At 35.0% G+C, this 18,971-nt stretch overlaps 1 long non-coding RNA gene across 1 annotated transcript in view; it reads left to right on the top strand.

Moving 5' to 3' along the window:
• The window catches only part of LOC104005047 (uncharacterized), a 30,546-nt gene extending 12,190 nt beyond the window's left edge, over window positions 1–18,356 (top strand). The window contains exons 4-5 of the long non-coding RNA XR_678187.4: window positions 1,111–1,195; window positions 17,782–18,356. This is a non-coding gene — a long non-coding RNA (uncharacterized LOC104005047). The remainder of the gene's footprint in view (window positions 1–1,110; window positions 1,196–17,781) is intronic.
• The last annotated feature ends 615 nt before the right edge of the window (window positions 18,357–18,971 follow it).

Below are 18,971 nucleotides of genomic sequence, written 5' to 3'. Positions count from 1 at the left end.
ACTACATTATTCAGTTATAGACTTAGTACTTTGGTGTAATTTATTTATATTTAAAGAATGCCACATTCTTTCTTCACTTCATTACCATTTATTTTTAGTAGAAGTTTCCATTAGGATTAATGCTTCAGGTTTATTTAGGTCAGTGGATCGTCTCTTAGTCTTAGCATCTATTATGCACACTTCAGAAAGTGCTAGGACCCATAGAATTGTAGTTTGTTTCAATCCATTAAGGCGTGATTCTTCGACAGCTTAATGCATATGTCTTCCTAGTTGAAATCTTAAAATCTCACGATAGTTGAAGGGAAGATTGTCCTTAGTATTTGGAAGGATGACTAAAATAATGTGAAAAAAATGATAAGCTATTCCATTATCCATTCATTATTAAGTATATTTTATATATTATATAATTTATTGTATTTTCATCTATAAATTTGTATTTATATTCAACATGTTATAGTGCATAAAGTAAATTGAACATCAGAAGTCCTTTCAGCTTGAGAAACTCCTAAAATTTCTAAATTTCTACAACTTAAAAATGAAAAAATGAATCCGATAATTGTTATTTACTCTTACAACTCTAGAACTTTAAGAAAATACACCTATTATCATCATAACCATCATCATAACTGTCATCATCATCTAACATTCCCTGAGCTTTGTTTAACAGGCCTTGTGATAGATTTGTGTGAACAAGGCAGCCTGAGTAAATAGAATGCAAACACAAAATCAAGGGCTGCTGTATGAGTGCCAAATGAGAAGCACAGAGTTGGTCCTGCAGATCAGGGCTAAGAAGGATAACCTAGACTGGTTGTGTGATACTTTGAAATCCTGCAATTCAATAGCCTGGGTCAGAAAATATCCACAATGAATCTTGCAACAAGCAGAATGGAAATACTAGATTTATTTTCTCTTTTAGGCTCCTTAACTTTATATGTAAATGTACAACTCAGCATTAGATTTCATAAATACATGTGTTTCTAGAAATCATGTTTCATCTCCATATTCCTATGCTATTTTGTAGTGAAATGGTATACATGACAAGTCTTCAAAATTGTGAAGCATTTGTAAGTTTAACTTGACATAACCTGGGATGCTCTTTCTCTTTTCCAGACCTTGAGATCTCCTGAACATACTGACATTTGGTGGTCATTGCTTCCTCTCTGAACACCTTCCTTAATGTGAGAAGGAACTTGGAGTAAGTGACCCAGGAAGTCATTCCATGATTTAATTGTTTTTATTGGCCTAATTAATTTAAAAAGCTTAATTATGAAACCACATGAGTGCTGTGCAAAGTCTGCCAAGTACCATTCAATGACATCCAGATGCAGAATACATCAGTAGCTTTTTAACCTAATTCACAAAATAAACCAGAGAGATTTATAGTACATACTGTGGACTCTAAGTAAAATAACTTCACTCTTCCTAAGTTTTCATTTAAATGGTAATAAGAAATTTAATTTAAAAAATTTTAGTCCTAAATTATCATTGGAAAGTTAGCATCTATTCCAGTTAACTATTGGTTCATTTAAAAACACCTCCAAAATTAATGGTTCAAAACAGTATCAACTATTTTATTTTTATCTCTGATGGTTCTGGAGTTGACTGAGCTCAGCTAGACACTTTTCTCTCAGGGTTTTTTTGTGTTTACAGTTCGACAGTATAGGGGCTGGGGTCATCTGATGGCTCTGTCATTCACATGTCTGGCACCTGGGATGGGAAGACTCAAAGCAGCTGGTTAAACTGAAACAGTTTGGAGCCCCTCAGAAACCACTTTATACTTTGGGGTTCTTTCCATGTAGCCCCTTCAGCAGCTTCAGGGTAGCTAGACTTTTATTTGATGACTCAAGGGTTCAAATGTTTGTGTCCCAATAATGAGGGAGCCTGGAAGAAGCTGTATCACATTTTATGACCAATCCTTGGATGCCACACAGAGTAGCTTTTGCCTCATTCTATTTGTAGCAATAATCACAAAATCTCATCCAGATTCATTGTTAGGAATAATAAATGCCATTGTTGTTGGAAATTACCAAGACTGTAAATGCATACGATCTGGAATAAATTGTACAAACCTTTTGGTAAATACAATCTATTATACCATCCTAATGGTGGAAACTTCAAATCCATATCTCAGGCAAGTACAGGCAAGGCTGAATGGAGAAGACAACCTACCAAAGTGTGATTGACATATAGGAAGAAAAATAATCAGGGAGCTAAGATGTCAGGGAAGGATCCCCAGCTTAATACCAACCTCTCCCCCAACTCATCACTTCTGCCGCAGGTAGAGAAACTGATGAGAGTCTGTGAGGTCAGTCGTGTTCAGGGAGGAGATTGAGTGGGAGAAAAAAAGATGGAGGAAGAGAAAGAGAAGAAGAAACATGAGGAGGAAACAATGCTGTCAAGGGAAACAAAATGATATTTTTTAAAAGAAGCAGAAAATTAAGTGGTTTACAAAGGACCACTAATCAGGGTACACTCAGACTTGTCTTCAAGACATTGAAGAAAAATTTTACTAATATTTTTAAAAAACAAAAATCATCATTTTAGATATCTGGGTCTGGATATGGGCTTTGTAACTAATTCTTTATCTGTGTGAGAATAAGGAGGTCACTGAGTCTCTCTAACCTCTTCTTCTAACCTGTAAATTGTAGATAATATTTATACTTAAACTTTATGGTCTTCATGGGGATCAAATGAGACAATTCATAGAAAGTGCCTGACACTGAGTGTAAGGGCTCAAATAATGCTGAATAATCTAGCAAGAGATATCAGGTCTTAAAAATCCATCTTATCTGCTAGCAAGGCTGAGGTGAAAAGGGAACACTTATACACGGTTGGTGGGATTGTAAATTAGTTCAGCCACTGTGGAAGGCAGTTTGGAAATTTCTCAAAGAACTAAAAACAGAACTGTTATTCGAGCCAGCAATCCCATTATTACAGGGTATATATCCAGAGGAAAATAAATTGTTCAACCAAAAAGCCACATGCATTTATATATTCATGGTAGCACTATTCACAATAGCAAAGTCATGGAATCAACCTAGGTTCCCATCAAGAGAGGTTTGGATAAAGAAAATTTGGTACATGTACACCATGGAATACTATGCAGTCATAAAAAAGAATGAAATCATGTCCTTTGTAGCAACATGGTTGCAGCTGGAGGCCAGCATCCTAAGCAAATTGGCACAGGAACAGCGAGCCAAATACCGCATGTCCTCACTTATAAGTGGGATCTAAACATTGAGGCACATATGGACATAAAGGTGGGAACAACAGACACTGGGGACTACTAGAAGAGGGAGATGGGGAGGGGACCGAGAGCTGAACAACTACCTATTGGATACTATGCTCATTACCTGGGTGATGGAATCATGTATACCCCAAATCTCAGTGTAATGCAATATACTCATATAACAAACCTACATATGTACCACTGAACCTAAAATGAAAATAGAAATTATTATTAACATTTTGAAATAGAGACGGAGTCTTCCTGTGTTCCCCAGGCTGGTCTCAAACTCCTGGGTGCAAGTGATCCTCCTGCCTCAGCTTTCCAAAGTCCTGGGATTACAGGCATGTGCCATCACACCTGACCTAGAAATTATTTTTTAAAAATCCATCTTATCTTCAAGACTCAGTGTGCTAATTTCATCATATATCAATTTCAAATTCATATATTTCCTGAGTTTGTTTCTTGGTTATTCAATTTGTTCATGACTTGTCTATGTACAATTGTCAAGCAGACTGTTTAAAGTACTCTATCATAAGATATTTTTATACCTGTTATTACAATACCTTCCTCATTTGTTTTCAAAATAATTTTGTTCTTTCTTAGATTAACAAATGTCCAGAATGTTGCTGGGGAGATTCTACTATTTAATAAATAATTCAAATGAAACAAACTCTTAGGCTGTTTTCCCTCTTGGCATTCTACAAATCTAGGAAGAAATATGATACTTTGATGCAGTTCTTCTCTGGATAATGAGAGGCAATGTGACAAAATTTAAACTTCACAAGCTTAGAGACAAAGCAACTAGGCATCAAATGGACAAAATGTTTGTAGAAATTAGTTTCAAAGTTAGTAAAGTGAAAAAGCAATACTCATCATCACCATACAATTTCATCAATCAAATGAAAGTCTAAAAAATTCCTAATACGGAGTCATTGATAGGTAGATGGGTAGATCACTAGATAGACATAGATCTTCACTTTCAATGTGAAGGTCAGAAATAATGTTAACATCATTATTATTGCTACTAATTTCTCTATTAGTTCCTGAAGCTATCTAGCTGATATAGTTTTATGGCTTTTTATTTATACGTAAGTGAAATTCTCCAGCCCTTAAGTTATATGAAACAAAGCCTTAATACTCTTAAGTTGTGTTATATAATACTTTTTTTTTAATTTTTTTATTTCTTTGAGACTGAGTTTTGCTCTTGTTGCCCAGGCTGGAGTGCAATGGTGTGATCTCAGCTCACCACAACCTCCGCCTCCTGGATTCAAACGATTCTCCTGCCTCAGCCTCCCGAGTAGCTGGGATTACAGGCATGCGCCACCATGCCGGGCTAATTTTGTATTTTTAGTAGAGATGGTGTTTCTCTGTGTTGGTCAGGCTTGTCTCGAACTCCCGACCCAGGTGATCCTCCCACCTCAGCCTCCCAAAGTACTGGGATTACAGGCGTGAGCCACCCCGTCCAGCCTATATAATACTTTTAAACTAACCTCACTCTTTCCATAGATCGCTGTAAGATCCTGAAGGGTTGCAATGATTGAATCAAAAGCAAAGGATGGAGGAGTGCAGTGAGGGAAAGAGATATTTGTGGATAATATTTTATATGCCAGGTAATCATTATAACATCCTTGCATGTGGAATGCTGTTATCCTCATTTTATAGATGAAAGAAATAAAATGCACAGAGGGAATAGTGTATGAAAGGCACATATGCATGGGTGTGCACAAACACATGTGTACACACACATGCAAACTTCCTCTGTGAACTGGGTTGGCCTTGAATCAAGCCTTTCAGATTTTAAAGCCCAAACTCTATTCTCTCTAATTCACTCTCTCCTCATTGTCAGGTGGTGGCATTATACACATGTATAATTTAAAATGAAAAACTTTGAGGTGTATTTATAATATTTATCCTATCTTTGTGTTTTTAAAAGAAGGCTACTTTTAATGCCACAGTAGTATATAGTTTAAATAAAACAAGGCAGATCGTAGAAACAATTATAATACTCACTGCAGCATTATCTGGGTTATACCCTTTGACAGATTAGGGAATGAACACTTGATCTGCATTGTCCAAAATGGTAGCTACCAGCCACATGTAGCTAAGGAGGCTTCCAAAATGTGGCTAGTCTAAAGGTAACAGATTCCAGAGACCTAGTGTCTTAAAAATATAAAATATGTCATCAATATTTCTATATTAATTACATGCTAAAATGATATTATTAAATCCTATTAAACTTAATTTCATCTTTTTTTAACTTTTTAACATAACTAATAAAAATTTGAAATCACACATATGGCTTTACATTATATTTCCAATGGACAGCACTGATCTAGAAGCATGAAGTCGGTTGGATTTACTACTTGTCGTGATCCATACCAGAACACTGAGGCATAGATGTGTTAAATTACTTGTCCACTCTCATTAAAAATGGAGGGATTCAACATAGCCATCTTATCACTCATCACTGAAAATATACTCGCTATTGAAAAATAATCTTCTAAGCAAGAATTGCTGTTATAATCTAGTTCAATTCCTGTATTTTACCATTTGAAGAAAGTCAGACTGTAATTTTACAAGATCATGTTAAAAGTGGAGCCAGACTTGAAATTCTCAGTCAAATTTCGTTTCTACCCTATGATTCTACCACAGTGCCTTCAACTGTTCCATTTAATTCCAATGAATGTAAGGCACACATGGGACAATACAATGAATTATAAAGTTGGATTCTGCTCATCTGTACCAGGTAGAACCACTTTTTAAGTTATTAAATTCAGTGCTAACTCATTGATAGCACAGGGTTGGTAGTTTGCACACATCGACAACTTTACTTCTATGTATTATGATCCTTTATTCTAAATTGTACTTGCAAAAGCTATTTGAAACCTAAAGAACAATCCAACAAAACACTAAAAGAGAACGTTTTGACTCTTTGCTATACAAGAGATTTCCAAGGGCAACACGTGTGGCATATTGAAAAATAAAGCACACAAATCACAGTTTGGGATTTTATTTCCTTTTCTAACTTTTAGCTTATGTAGCAATGATTCTTCCCAACAAAGAGACCTGAAAGCTTTGCTTTCTTTTAGGATTTGTTGGGCAGAGGATCATTGTGTAGACAATGAAATAACGCAGAATATGACCTCAGCAAAACAAAAATGTGAAAAGTAATGTTTTATCACTTTAATATAGAAGGTACTTAAAATATAGAGTACTTAATGATAGAGACTATTAACTATACTTAAAATATAGAGTATATTAAAATATAGTAGTTAAAATATAGAGGCAACCAACATTGCAGAGTAATAGGAATTCATGTTTGGAGCTGAGGCACTGGCTTCAAGTCCCTCTAGTCATTACTGGGCAAGCTGCTTAAATATTTCTGTAACTCAGCTTCTTCTTTATAAAAGGCATGATTAAATATCTCCCTCACAGGTGTACTATGAGAATAAAAAGATGCAGTGTGTGAACTTATGTATGTTATCTGACATAACTTAGTCACACAAAAATGTTCATTGAAAAAGACATTTTCATATATGCTACTAATCAGCAGCTTGTACTTTGACAAATCACTGAAACTTGATGTTTATCTTTAAAAAATGAAGATAATGGCACTTTCACCACACGGTTATTGTGAGGATTGAATAACTTAGTATTTGTAGTGTACTTAGGCAAATGTTGAACAAAAGTGTATCTTTTATAAATTAATTTGGGCCTATGTAAAAAATGACCTTATTTCCAGAGAGAAATACAATTTGTGTTATAATATGCTCACACCCATAAGAATTTATACATGTGTACCATACAAATTGGACAAATTGTTATTTTAATTACTTTTACCTTTATTAGTGACACAAAAGTCAGAGGAAAAAGCAAACTGTTCCCAAATTTAAGAAGAAAAACTACTTTGCTTTCTAATAGAACGAGTAGTAGAGTCTAGGGTGTCTTGAAGTCAGCTCAACCAGTGATTCATGATATGATGCTGGGAAACTCATTGATTACTTCACCTAATTTACCTGTTGAAGTTTGTTGTTATACTCTTTGGGGCTTTTGTTGTTCTTTATATTACTAATACTTCTACAGGTAAACTATTTTGCTGTTTTTTTTACTTATTCTTGTTAAAAAATGGTCATCTCTCTTCAATTCTCATTTTAAGATGACATCACTGACTTCACTAAGATAGGCCTTCCCAAGGCCATTTTTAAAACCAAGGACCAATTCATTATCTAATGGCATTTCTTGAGACTCAGCTTGTTAATAGTCTCTATCATTAACTGAAGCAACATCAATTTAGAAGACATACTATTTATGCCAAACTAATCTGTTTGGAGAAGGTGAAACCGATGTTAACAATTTGATCAAATTAAAAATAAAAATGGCTTTTAACTAAAAATGAATAAATTGAGAGACAGTAGAAGTCACTTTGGCTTAATATGTAAATTGTATATATCTATTAATATTGGTTCTTCCCTAGATAAAATGTCTTGGAAAGCCTCGTGTTGAATACAGGAAGAATCCTAGGTGTGGGTATGTGTGTGTGTGTGTTTTAATAAAACTGAATTTCAAATCACTTAATTATAAATAAATTAAGAGAAGTAATGAAATTGCTTTAAGTGTTTTAAGTAATTAAGCCACTGGGTCATGTATTTTCATTCGCTTAAAGCTAAATAACTATTTAGCCATTGAAGTGGCATATATTTCTAGCTTTCTAAGTCCATAATAGACTTTTTTTGCTATTGGAAATTGACTTTTTCTACTGCCTGAAGTCTACCCAAAATACAAATTAACCCAGAATTCTCTATTATACCAGAATTTATTGCTGTGTTGAAGTAACATTACAATACTATAACAAATAGCACTAAAATTATATCTTAATAATTGGACTTTACAGTAATGGAAAAATTAAGCCTTTGACTGGGGTAAGAGTAAAGGGTAGCTTCTAGAAGATGGCGAGATACTGATGATATCCTTGGTTCCTAATAGCGAGAAAATGATGGCTATCTTCCAAACCAATGGGTTTTAATTTTTTTATTCTACAAATTTATATTGTGTGTCTCTTGTCTTCCAGATGCTATTCTTTGTACTGAAACTATAGCCAAAAGGAAGACATCTTTCATGCTCTTATATAGCTCATAATCTAAATTGCAAAGCCAACCCTAAGCAATTACATTTTTAACTAGAATTATAGTAACTTACGAAGGCCATAGGGTGTACTTTGGATAATTATAATGAGAAGGCCTCATCTAGTCAGGATGATCAGAAGAATGTTTCCTGAATGTTGGAGGCTTAAGTTAAGATTTGAAAAATGCATTTACTTCACTTGATGAATGGGAGTGACAAAGGGGTTTAATTTTGGTATATGGAAGTGGCAATGGGGTTTAATTTTGGTATGTGGTAAGGTTGGATAGTATAAAAGCATTGTAATCAACAAGAAGGGTCTATGTGAAGATTTCAAGAAAGGGAGAAGCTTGTTTTAGTAAATGAAAGGAAATGTGAATGAAAAAATCAACCAAGGAGAAAGTAACATGAGATTCAGGATACAAGTCAATGGTAGCTAGGTCAGCAAAGGCTTTATGGGCATGTTAAGGGCTGTCATCTTTACCTAAAGGCAAAAGGAAAGTCCGAGTATGGAATGTATGGTTTACATTTTTGGATCATTTCTGTAGCTGCAGTAAGAAGAATGAATTTACAGAGGCATTACATACGAAAGAAAACAAATCAGGGAGTTTTACAACATTTCAGGTAAAGTTTATGTGGATTTTTAGTGGGGTTTTGATTGCTTATATGTAGAAAAGAAACCCTGGAGTTATTTAGAAGGTGCATTCAAGAGGAGTTTCTTATTGATTGGATAGACAAAAGACAACCAGTACTACATGGGCTATAAAAAACTAAATGGATGGTTTTAAAAAATCTATTTAGTGACTAAAATTACTGAAGAAAAATATAGTTTTGAGAAAATCAATAATTAACATCAGTTATGTAGTATTTGAGATATATAGTGACATAAAACTAGGGTTCAGTAGATATGCGGTTTCTAAGTTTCTCAACTTAGGAAGGGATGAAAATGCTTAATATACATTTTAGAGTTGTAAGCATGGCTATAATAATTACAAACATGAGGATTAATGCAATTACCCAGGAAAAACATACAAAGTAAGAAGAGATGAAAATCTAAGATAAAACAGTGATGAACTCTAATATTTAAGAACTACATGAAGGATGAAAAAAAATGAAAACCTAGAAGGTGAACAAAAGAGATAAGAAGAAATGAGAGGCAGGATATCACAGAAGTCAAAGAAAGAAAACAAGAAGAAGGATTGGACTATCATTTATAATTTTGCTGTTGAACTTATAGTATGTAAGTTGCTAGCAACTGAGAATGGCAGTTTGAAGAAAATCAGTGAAGGCAGAATCCATATTATTGTAGTTTGATAATGAGAAGAAACTAGGGAAACACAAGTTTCTTGTGCAAGAAGACATTTCTTTTGAGAAATCTGACTTCTAATAAAAAGTAGGTAAGACTGAAACTAGTAGAGGATATAAGGGTTGAATGCAAATATAAAAGAAAACAAGATATGTGATGCAATGAATTCTTTTGTTGTCTTTTAAAAGCAAAGAACTAGCCAGGCATGGTGGCTCACACCTCTAATCTCAGTGCACTGGGGGGCCGAGGCTGGAGGACTGCTTGAGCCAGGAGTTTCAGATCAGCCTGGGCAAGACAGCAAATTATGCCTCTATAAATAAATAGCTAAATAAATTAGCTGGGTGTGGTGGCATGTGCTTATATTCCCAGCTACTCAGGAGGCTGAGGCAGGAGGATTGCTTGAGCCCAGAATTTAGAGGCTGCAGTGAGCTATGATTGTGCCACTGCACTCCAGCCTGGGTGACAGGTCTCAGCAAAAAAAGTAAAGGTAAAAAGCAAAAGAACATGCTTCAAGGATGATGCAAAAGATTTAGGAGAGAGAGAGAATGTGATTTACAATACAGGTAAGAGCAAGAATACATAAGTGCAATACTTGAGGTGGTAGGGAGGTACAGTAGTGAGAAAGATTGTAAGTGGAGGAGCACTTTAGAAAGCTCACATTTTCCATTGTAATAGAAATGCAGGTATATTCATTTCCCAAAGGAAGAAGAGAGAGTCCCCATCTTATAGCTTCTATATAATAGTTGCAGGGGGAGAACAAGAAAATTTTTCTTGAAAATATAAAGGAGAAGGGAAAGATAGGCAGTATGAAGATAATAGAGAAGTTTTGCAACTTTGAAAGTTGCAGAAGACCAAAAAGGAAGACAGAGGTTACCACAGTTGGGAGTAGGGAGTAGGAAATGAAAAGATGAGTAGGTTGAAGATCTAGTTCTTTGATCAGACCAATAAAACAGAGACTTTTAGCATGTCTCTTACGGGAAAAGAGATAAACACACAAATATAAGATAAGAAAATTAACACAAAAAAAGAAAATTTAAAAAACAAAGAAAGGATGGAAAAAAGAAAGCAGCAAAAAGATGATAAACAATGCATTTGGAATATATCGAAAGCCAAAGGAAAGAATATATATATCCCTGAAAGTGCTTCATTTTCTGGAATAAATTAACAGAAACTTGAATTTAAGTTTTTAAAAGAAATTTAAGATGATATCAAAAACAATAGTAAGGGGTGAAAAGAGAGATGACAAAGATACAGAATTGAGTTGAATACCACAATAATACCACGTGGGAAAACACCTTAGGAAAATGAGATAAAAGGTGGGGAGAGAAGGAGAAAGAGTAAGAGCAAGAGAGATTATTAAAATCAGCCATATTTGCAGAAAATAAGAAAATTAATAGTTTTTTAAAAATATGAATTATACATATAATAAAATTAAAAATATAACTATTTTAATTCATTTCTTAATGTTGTCTCTGTTATACTATATTTCCAATATAAATTTCACTTTTTTAATGTATCCTTTATATTTATTTTTTTCAGATTTGGATACTACATATTTAATACAAATATTTGCTCGGTATTCAGAATCATATGTGTCATATGGTATGTCCTGTGTCCTGTGCTTGCTGGGTTTTGATTTTAGGAATATATCTGATAAAACCTAGTAGGAAATTTTTACTTGAATTAATAGAGAATTTAAATTAAATAAGACTTTATAAAATAAATAAATTAAATAAGAGATCTAAATTAAATAATGGTTTATATTTAGAAAGAAATATAAGGAATATTTATTAAATTCATATTAAAATAATTTTAAAAATACAAGTGAAACACAAAAAATTATCAGTATTTTCTCTACTTAGAAGAAAGGAGAAAATTATTTTCAACATTAACTAAATATTGTTCTAAATATTTCTCTTTGCAGATACAAATATAACGTAGTTGTAAAAATAGAGATAGAGGTTGACTGAACAACTGAGAAAAGAATTGATGGGTCTTTGCACAAACATATTTGGGTTTTGGTATTTAGTATTTTTATTCTTTCCAATTTCTGGGTAGTTTGTAATTTCTAATATGAATTCAAAAGAGTTCTCTTTGTATGGGGGTAGTGTGTGTGTGTGTGTGTGTGTGTGCGTGTTTGTGTGCATAGGCATATAGATTTCTTATTAACTTTTAATTTAAAATATTAAGAATTGCAAAAATCATATGTGTATCTACCAGTGAGTTAGAATCAACACACTTGTGCTTCTATAAGTTAAACTATATGATTCGTAATGTGTTTGTGTGTGTGTTTATGTGTGCATGTGGCATCTTTTGCTCAGTTCTATATTCATGGGATTCACTGACATCATCATAGTAAACATTATTCTATTTCTTTGAAAAACACTATATGGTTTTAATTTTATGAATATGCCACAATTTATATAACCTGTTGGACATCTCAGGTGTTTTCAATTTAGAGCTATTACAAATAGTGCAACTGCAAATATTTTTATACATGTCTTTTTGCACATTTGCTGTCATACTACTGGTTATTTACATAGCAGTAAAAATTGCTGGGGCAAAGGTCATGTGGATGTTGAATTGTAGTAGATACTGATGATTCATTTTCACAATTAGATGAGAGATTCAGTTGCTCCATGTCCTCACTAAAACTTGACATTATTAATTTTAATTTTAACTATTTTGGAGGGTATGTATAGAGAGTATTTCACTGTGGTGTTAATTTGCATTTCTCTGGAGACCAAGTACATTTTTATATATTTGTTATTTGAATATTCTTTTTTGTAAGGAGCTTGGTCTTTTTCTAATTTATTTCTAGAAGATCCTTGCAGATCGTTGTCTGCTTTTTAAATGTTTCTCTAAGAAAGAAGTCTAAGTATTTATTGCTGCATTTAAGGTTCAAATACTATTGAAACTTCCTAGGAAAGAAAAGGCTTGATTATACAAATCTCACTGTAACCTCAGTTCCAGTTTCCGCTAAGAAATATGAAGATAGAAGAAAAAATTCATTTATGATGCAAGCCAAATGAGAAAGTCTTTCAAATGGCAGCAGCTTTCAGAATTTTTTTTTATTGCTGAGAGGAATTATTATAGAATTCTGTCATGGCTAGAATGTAATTAATCTTCTTGAGAAGGAATGTGACTTTGAACAAAGTAAATTGAAGAAATTTGAACCATGTGACCTGATCTTCATCCCAACTTTACTCATTGTAACCCAAAGAGATGTGGGGGATGTGAGGTTAGGAATAAAAATTAGAATATCTATCTTTCAAAACATGAGAGAATAAATAGTAATGGAACATGAGTGGAATTTTGAAAAACAAATATAAGCCAAGAATTCCATAGCTGGCCCAGTTATCATTTACATATGAAGACAGGTGAAGAAAATTTTCAGATATTCAAACCTCAAAATACAAGTAACTAGCCTATTATTTCTGAAAAACAAAACACCTTAGAAATATTCCAGCTAACTGAAAGATCAATGAAAATAAACAAAACACAAAAGGAAATTCATGTTATAAAAGGCCAAGTCTTGGGAAATTAGCATTTAAATTAAAAATAGGTACAAGCTTTAGATGAAAGTAAACAAGATATATAACATTCCTTAAAGCAAATATGAAGAAATTAATAAAGTTTATAATCTTTTGCTTGAATTTGATTTTAAAATATAAATTCTTTATTTTTTTGAAAAATTTAAGAAAAATAGAATATATTATACAACAGTAGAGTTCATTCTCTTTGTATAGAGAGAACAAAGCCATATAGTTTGTTAACAATAGGTACCAACCATAATGAATCTTTTGATTACCAAAATATATAAAATAAAAATAGACATATAAAGAGACGTTGTTAGGGATACTTGGAAAACATGGGTGATTGTAATGAAATTCCAAGAAAAAGCCATCATTGTAGAGATGATACTTTCTCTACAACTTTTATCTATCATTTGAAAATTTCAGAATATACAAAGTAAAAACTAATAAAGGAGAAAATAATAGAAATACAAGAAGAAAGTGAGGACTTTAGTGAAAGGGTTGAGGATAAATGTTTTCTTCTTTCCTTGAGAAGTGATTGTGAAACCATACTGCCCGAGTGCCATCAGCAAATAGTTTGTCCCCGTGATTGGAGACAGCCTAATGATAGAACTGTCAGGGCTAAAAGGGAGCTGTGAGCGCAGGGAAAGAGGAAGACCAGAGGGAGAACTTTTCAAATGAGTCAAGGAAGAGCCTTTATCCCACAATTCTGGAACATAGATGACATCCAACAAATCAATTTTGTATTGCTTAAGCTAGTTTGAGGCTTTTGTGTGAAGCATTTTATTAGATACATCAGTTTTTCTGAGGCAAGTTCACATTTTTAACATGGTCTACAAGTTCTGCATGATCTGCCTCATGCCAGCTCCTCCAGGGTCACCTCGCCCCACTTCCTCCTTGCTGTTGACATTGGAGCTGCCCTTGCCTTCTTTTAGATCCTCATAAGCATCTTGCTCCTTTCCACAATACAACCTTTGATCATGCTGCTCTCTCTGCTTAAAACTATTTCTTAGCCTGCTGACCTCCCCACCTGACAGCTGAACCTGTTTAGTTAACCCCAATCATCTTTCAAATATAAACAAGCTGTCCCTTTCAAAATGAAGAAATCTTTCATGCCCAAAAAGGACAGGTCCCATTCCTCTTTTATATTCTCTCCTTATTACCCTGTACTTACCTTTGTAGGGTTCATTGCTTTCAAATTCTCCTCGTTAAATTGTAGGTAGAAACTATATGTGATTCTCATTATTTAACATCTAGTCACTAGAAGAGTTCTGGTGCTTACTAGTTACTCGATAAATACTTGTTGGATGAATGAAGGGAAATAAAAATGAGGGTACCAAATATATGGATAACATAATTACTAATATGTCAAGTAAATAGGTTTGATTCAAAGTTTACCAAAAGAAAATATGCTTTCCCACCCCCAGTGATCATGTAAGATTTTTAAAAAGCTGATCAAAGTAAGGCCAAAAAGAAAGCCTCAATAGATTCTGAATAGCAGAAATTACACATTTCTCTAGCATATCAGAACAAAATTTTGACACATCTTTCTTGGAATTTCTTCAGTAAAACAAGCGGACTTAAGTAACATGATTATACTTGGATATCTTTCAATTTCCACAAAGCAAATACCAGTAAATTCCTTTCTATGGAAAACTGTTATTCATTCTCTGATCACAGAGTAATACAATTAAGACAAAAGTTAGTTTAAAAGAATAATATTTACATACTTTTTTTTTTTTGAGATGGAGTTTTGCTCTTGTCGCCCAGACTGGAGTGAAATGGTGCGATCTCGGCTCACTGCAACCTCCGCCTCCCAGGTTCAAGTGATTCTCCTGCCTTGGCCTCCCGAGTAGCTGGGATTACAGGCACCTGCCACCACACCTGGTTAATTTTTTATATTTTTAGTAGAGACGGAGCTTCACTATGTTGGCCAGGCTGGTCTTGAACTCCTGACCTCGTGTTCCTCCCACCTCGGCCTCCCAAAGTGCTGGAATTACTGCCCACCTCAGCCTCCCAAAGTGCTGGGAGCCACCGTGCCCGGCCACTAATTTTTGTATTTTTATTAGTGATGGGGTTTCACCATATTGGCCAGGCTGGTCTCGAACTCCTGACCTCAGGTGATCTGCCCACCTCAGCCTCCCAAAGTGCTGGGATTATAGACATGAGCCACTGCGCCTGGCCTAAATACAAATTTTAAAAAGAAATAAAGACATGGTGAAACAATAAAGATTCTGGAAGATAACTTTGGAGACTGTCTTCATGATTGGAGGCAGTAGCAATTTTTAAATAGAATACAAAAAACACTAATCATAAATAGAAAGATTAATAGATTATATTAAAATTAAAATTTTTATCCATCAAAAACATCATTAGGAGAGTGAAAGGACAAGTCACAGAGAAGAAAAAGATGTTTTTAACATATATAATTGACAAATGCTTGTACCTTTCTTGGCAACTGCAGAGTCTAATCAACATTAAGGATATTAACATTGTTGGAAAAGATCAAAATAATCAGACACAAAAATGAATGTGTCATCCAGGAGTCACTGGGAAAGAAAGATGACATAAAAGAAAAAGGAAAGAGCTATGAGGACTCCTTTCAACAACTGTGAGCTCTCAGCTAAAATGCATTGAGGTAGTTGTTCTTCAGGTATTCTTAATCCTGATGATATTAAAAGAAAAAAGCATTTATATACATCTTGTGAAGGCAATGTTTTAACCACATTTCAGATGAGGAAACTGAATTTCAGAACCGTATTTAGGAATCAGATTTTCTGATTTCTGAATACAAAATGAGTTTTTCTTCATTACACATTGTAGAAGGTACCTTCTAGCTTTACCCCTTGGTGTTTTCTGGTAAGTATAATAATATAATTAGGAGAGAAAACCTGAACTCCTATTCACTTTGGGAATGCTGGTTATTGCTGCGGGTCATGTGGTGCACTACTTTGCATGAGATACTGACTTGCAGAATCTGTGAAGAGGGAAGGACAAAATTACCCAATCTCCTCACATCTATGTCTTACAACTGGGTCACAGGTGAAATGTTATTTCAGTGAGTAAAAAATCTTGAAGCACAAAAACCAGATCTGCCTCATGCTGATTTCTGCTGTGTAGTGACATTCTTCTGGTTTCAACATAAAGAATTATTGTTAGAAAGTGGAAATAAGAAACCCTTCCTGGCGGGGCGCAGTGGCTCATGGCTATAATCCCAGCACTTCGGGAGGCCAAGGTGGGCGGATCACCTGAGGTCAGGAATTCAAGACCAGCCTGGCCAACATGTCGAAACCCTGTCTCTACCAAAAATACAAAAAGTAGCCGGGCATGGAGGTGCGTGCCTGTAATCCCAGCTGCTCCAGAGGCTGAGACAGGAGATGGAGGTTGCAGTGAGCTGAGATCGTGCCACTGCACTCCAACGTGGCGGACGGAGTGAGACTCTGTCTCTAAAAAAAGAAAGAAAGAAAAAGAAAACATAAAAGAAACCCTTCCTATAGAAAAATGTCTGTTTTTTTTTTTTTTTTTTTTTCTGTACTTAGCAATATACTTTCACCTAGTATTTAAAATTCACTGTGGTTATTGTGGTCAGTTCTCAGCTGCATTCTGATTGAGATTTTTGTGTTTGTTTGTTTTCCTTAGAAAATAAATATCAGGATCACTTGAGGCCAAGTTTGAGACCAGCCCTAGGGAACATAGTGAGAGCCTATCTCTACAAAACATTTAAAAACGTTAGCTGAGTGTGGTGGCATACACCTGTAGTCCCAGCTACTTGGGAGGCTGATGTGAAAGGATCATTTGAGCCGAGGAGATCTGGGTTGCAGCGAGCTATGATTGTGACACTGCACTGCAGCCTGGCAAAAAATTGAGAAGGAAGGAAGGAAAGAAGGAGGGAGGGAGGGAGGGAGGGAGGGAGGGAGGCGAGGGAAGGGAGAAAGGGAGGGAGGGAACACCTCCCCTTTTTTCATTCTCATCCCTGGACCCCCATGAGCATTTCCATCCCTTCCTCATGTTATTTTTCATGTTGACACTTCCACATTACATTGATATCACTTAAGAACTTTCCATAAATATATGCATTTTATGAAGAATAAAAATGTTAAAAATATGCACAGAGTGTTAATGATGGAATTGGGGAGGGTATGGGGAAATCCTAGTGTGTAATTGTGCATGCAACTGTAAACACCACAATGAGAATCTACCATCATAACTCAAGAAGCTTCTAGCACTTTCATTTATCCCTAACCCCTAGAGCTAGATCCTCTATGTCCTCAGACAGGTCTTTGATTTATTATTGAACTTAATACACTGGTGACAATCCAAGACAAATTCTAAGAACTAGCATAAAAAATAATCATCAATGAATGTTGAAAACTAGCATTTTATGTTTACAAAGTGAGAGTGAAAACGTTGGTGCAGAACTCTTTGTAGAGCGCACCTCAGATTTTTTTCTCAAGATATCAATACTTTTTGGATAAACATTGTGATTTATATATTTCCTGTTACATAATATTTTCATATTGGCTCATTTTCTCACTTTATCCTGATTTCAGTTCAAAGGTTATCTTAACCAAAAGCCCTTTCTTGACCAACAGGCCTTTCTTGACTACTGTGATGTGCTGGCTCCCCAACAGATACACCTGCATCCTAATCCCTAGAAACTGTGAATGTGACCTTATTTACAAAAAGAATCTTTGCAGATGTAATTAAGTATTTTAAGATGAGATCATCCAGGATTACCACTCAGCCCTAAATCCATTGACCAAGTGTCCTTATATGGGACAGAAAAGGAGAAAAAGGATAAAACAGAAGGAAGTAAACAAAGCTCTCTGATCACAGAGACAGAGATTGGTGATATGCAACCACCAGCCAAGGGACACATGGAACCACCAGAAGCCAGAAGAGCCAAGGAAAAATTTTCCTCTGGAACATTTAAAGGGAGCATAGCCCTCTGATGCTTTGATTTAGGATTTCTGACCTCTAGAACAATGAAAGAATAAATTTGTGTGTTGGTTGGTTTAAGCCACCAAGTTTATGGTTATTTTTTACAGCAGCTCTAGAAAACTAATACGACTGCCTTATCTAAAATAACACATTCTGTTTTCTCACCTGCTTTATTTTTCTTCATAGTACCTGTCGCTACCTAATACTATTATTATTATTTTGTTTGTTAAGTGGTTTATCTTCCCTTACTAGTTGTAATTGGACTGCGGGGTTGTTTACTTTATTCACTTTCGTATTCCTAGTGCTTCAACAGTATCTAATTCATAGTAGTAATTCAATCATTTATTTATTTATTTTTTGAGATGGAGTCTTGCCTTGTCACCCACGCTGGAGTGTAGTGGTGCGATCTCGGCTCACTGCAACCTCCATCTCCGGGGTTCAAGAGATTCTCCTGCCTCAGCCTTCCAAGTAGCTAGGATTACAGGCGCTTGCTACCACGCCTGGCTAATTTTTTGTATCTTTAGTAGAGACAGGGTTTCACCATGTTGGACAGGCTGGTCTCTAACTCCTGACCTCATGATCCACCCGTCTTAGCCTCCCAAAGTGCTGGAATTACAAGCGTGAGCCACCATGCCCGGCCCTCAATCATTTAAATGTAGGAAGAATAAAGGAAGGGAGGAAAGAAAAAGGAAGAAAAAGGGAAGAAAAGAAGGGAGAAAAAAAGGAGAGAAAAGTAGGGAAGGAGGAAGATAAGAAAGTAAGCAAAGAAGGGAAGGAGGGAGGGAGGGAAGGGAAGGCACATAAGACATTTTTATACAATCTTTACAAATCTGCGTTAGGA

This window comes from Pan troglodytes, chromosome 12 (genome assembly GCF_028858775.2).
Source record: "Pan troglodytes isolate AG18354 chromosome 12, NHGRI_mPanTro3-v2.0_pri, whole genome shotgun sequence".
Lineage (NCBI taxonomy): Eukaryota > Metazoa > Chordata > Mammalia > Primates > Hominidae > Pan > Pan troglodytes.
This window is presented reverse-complemented; position numbering and strand designations above follow the sequence as displayed.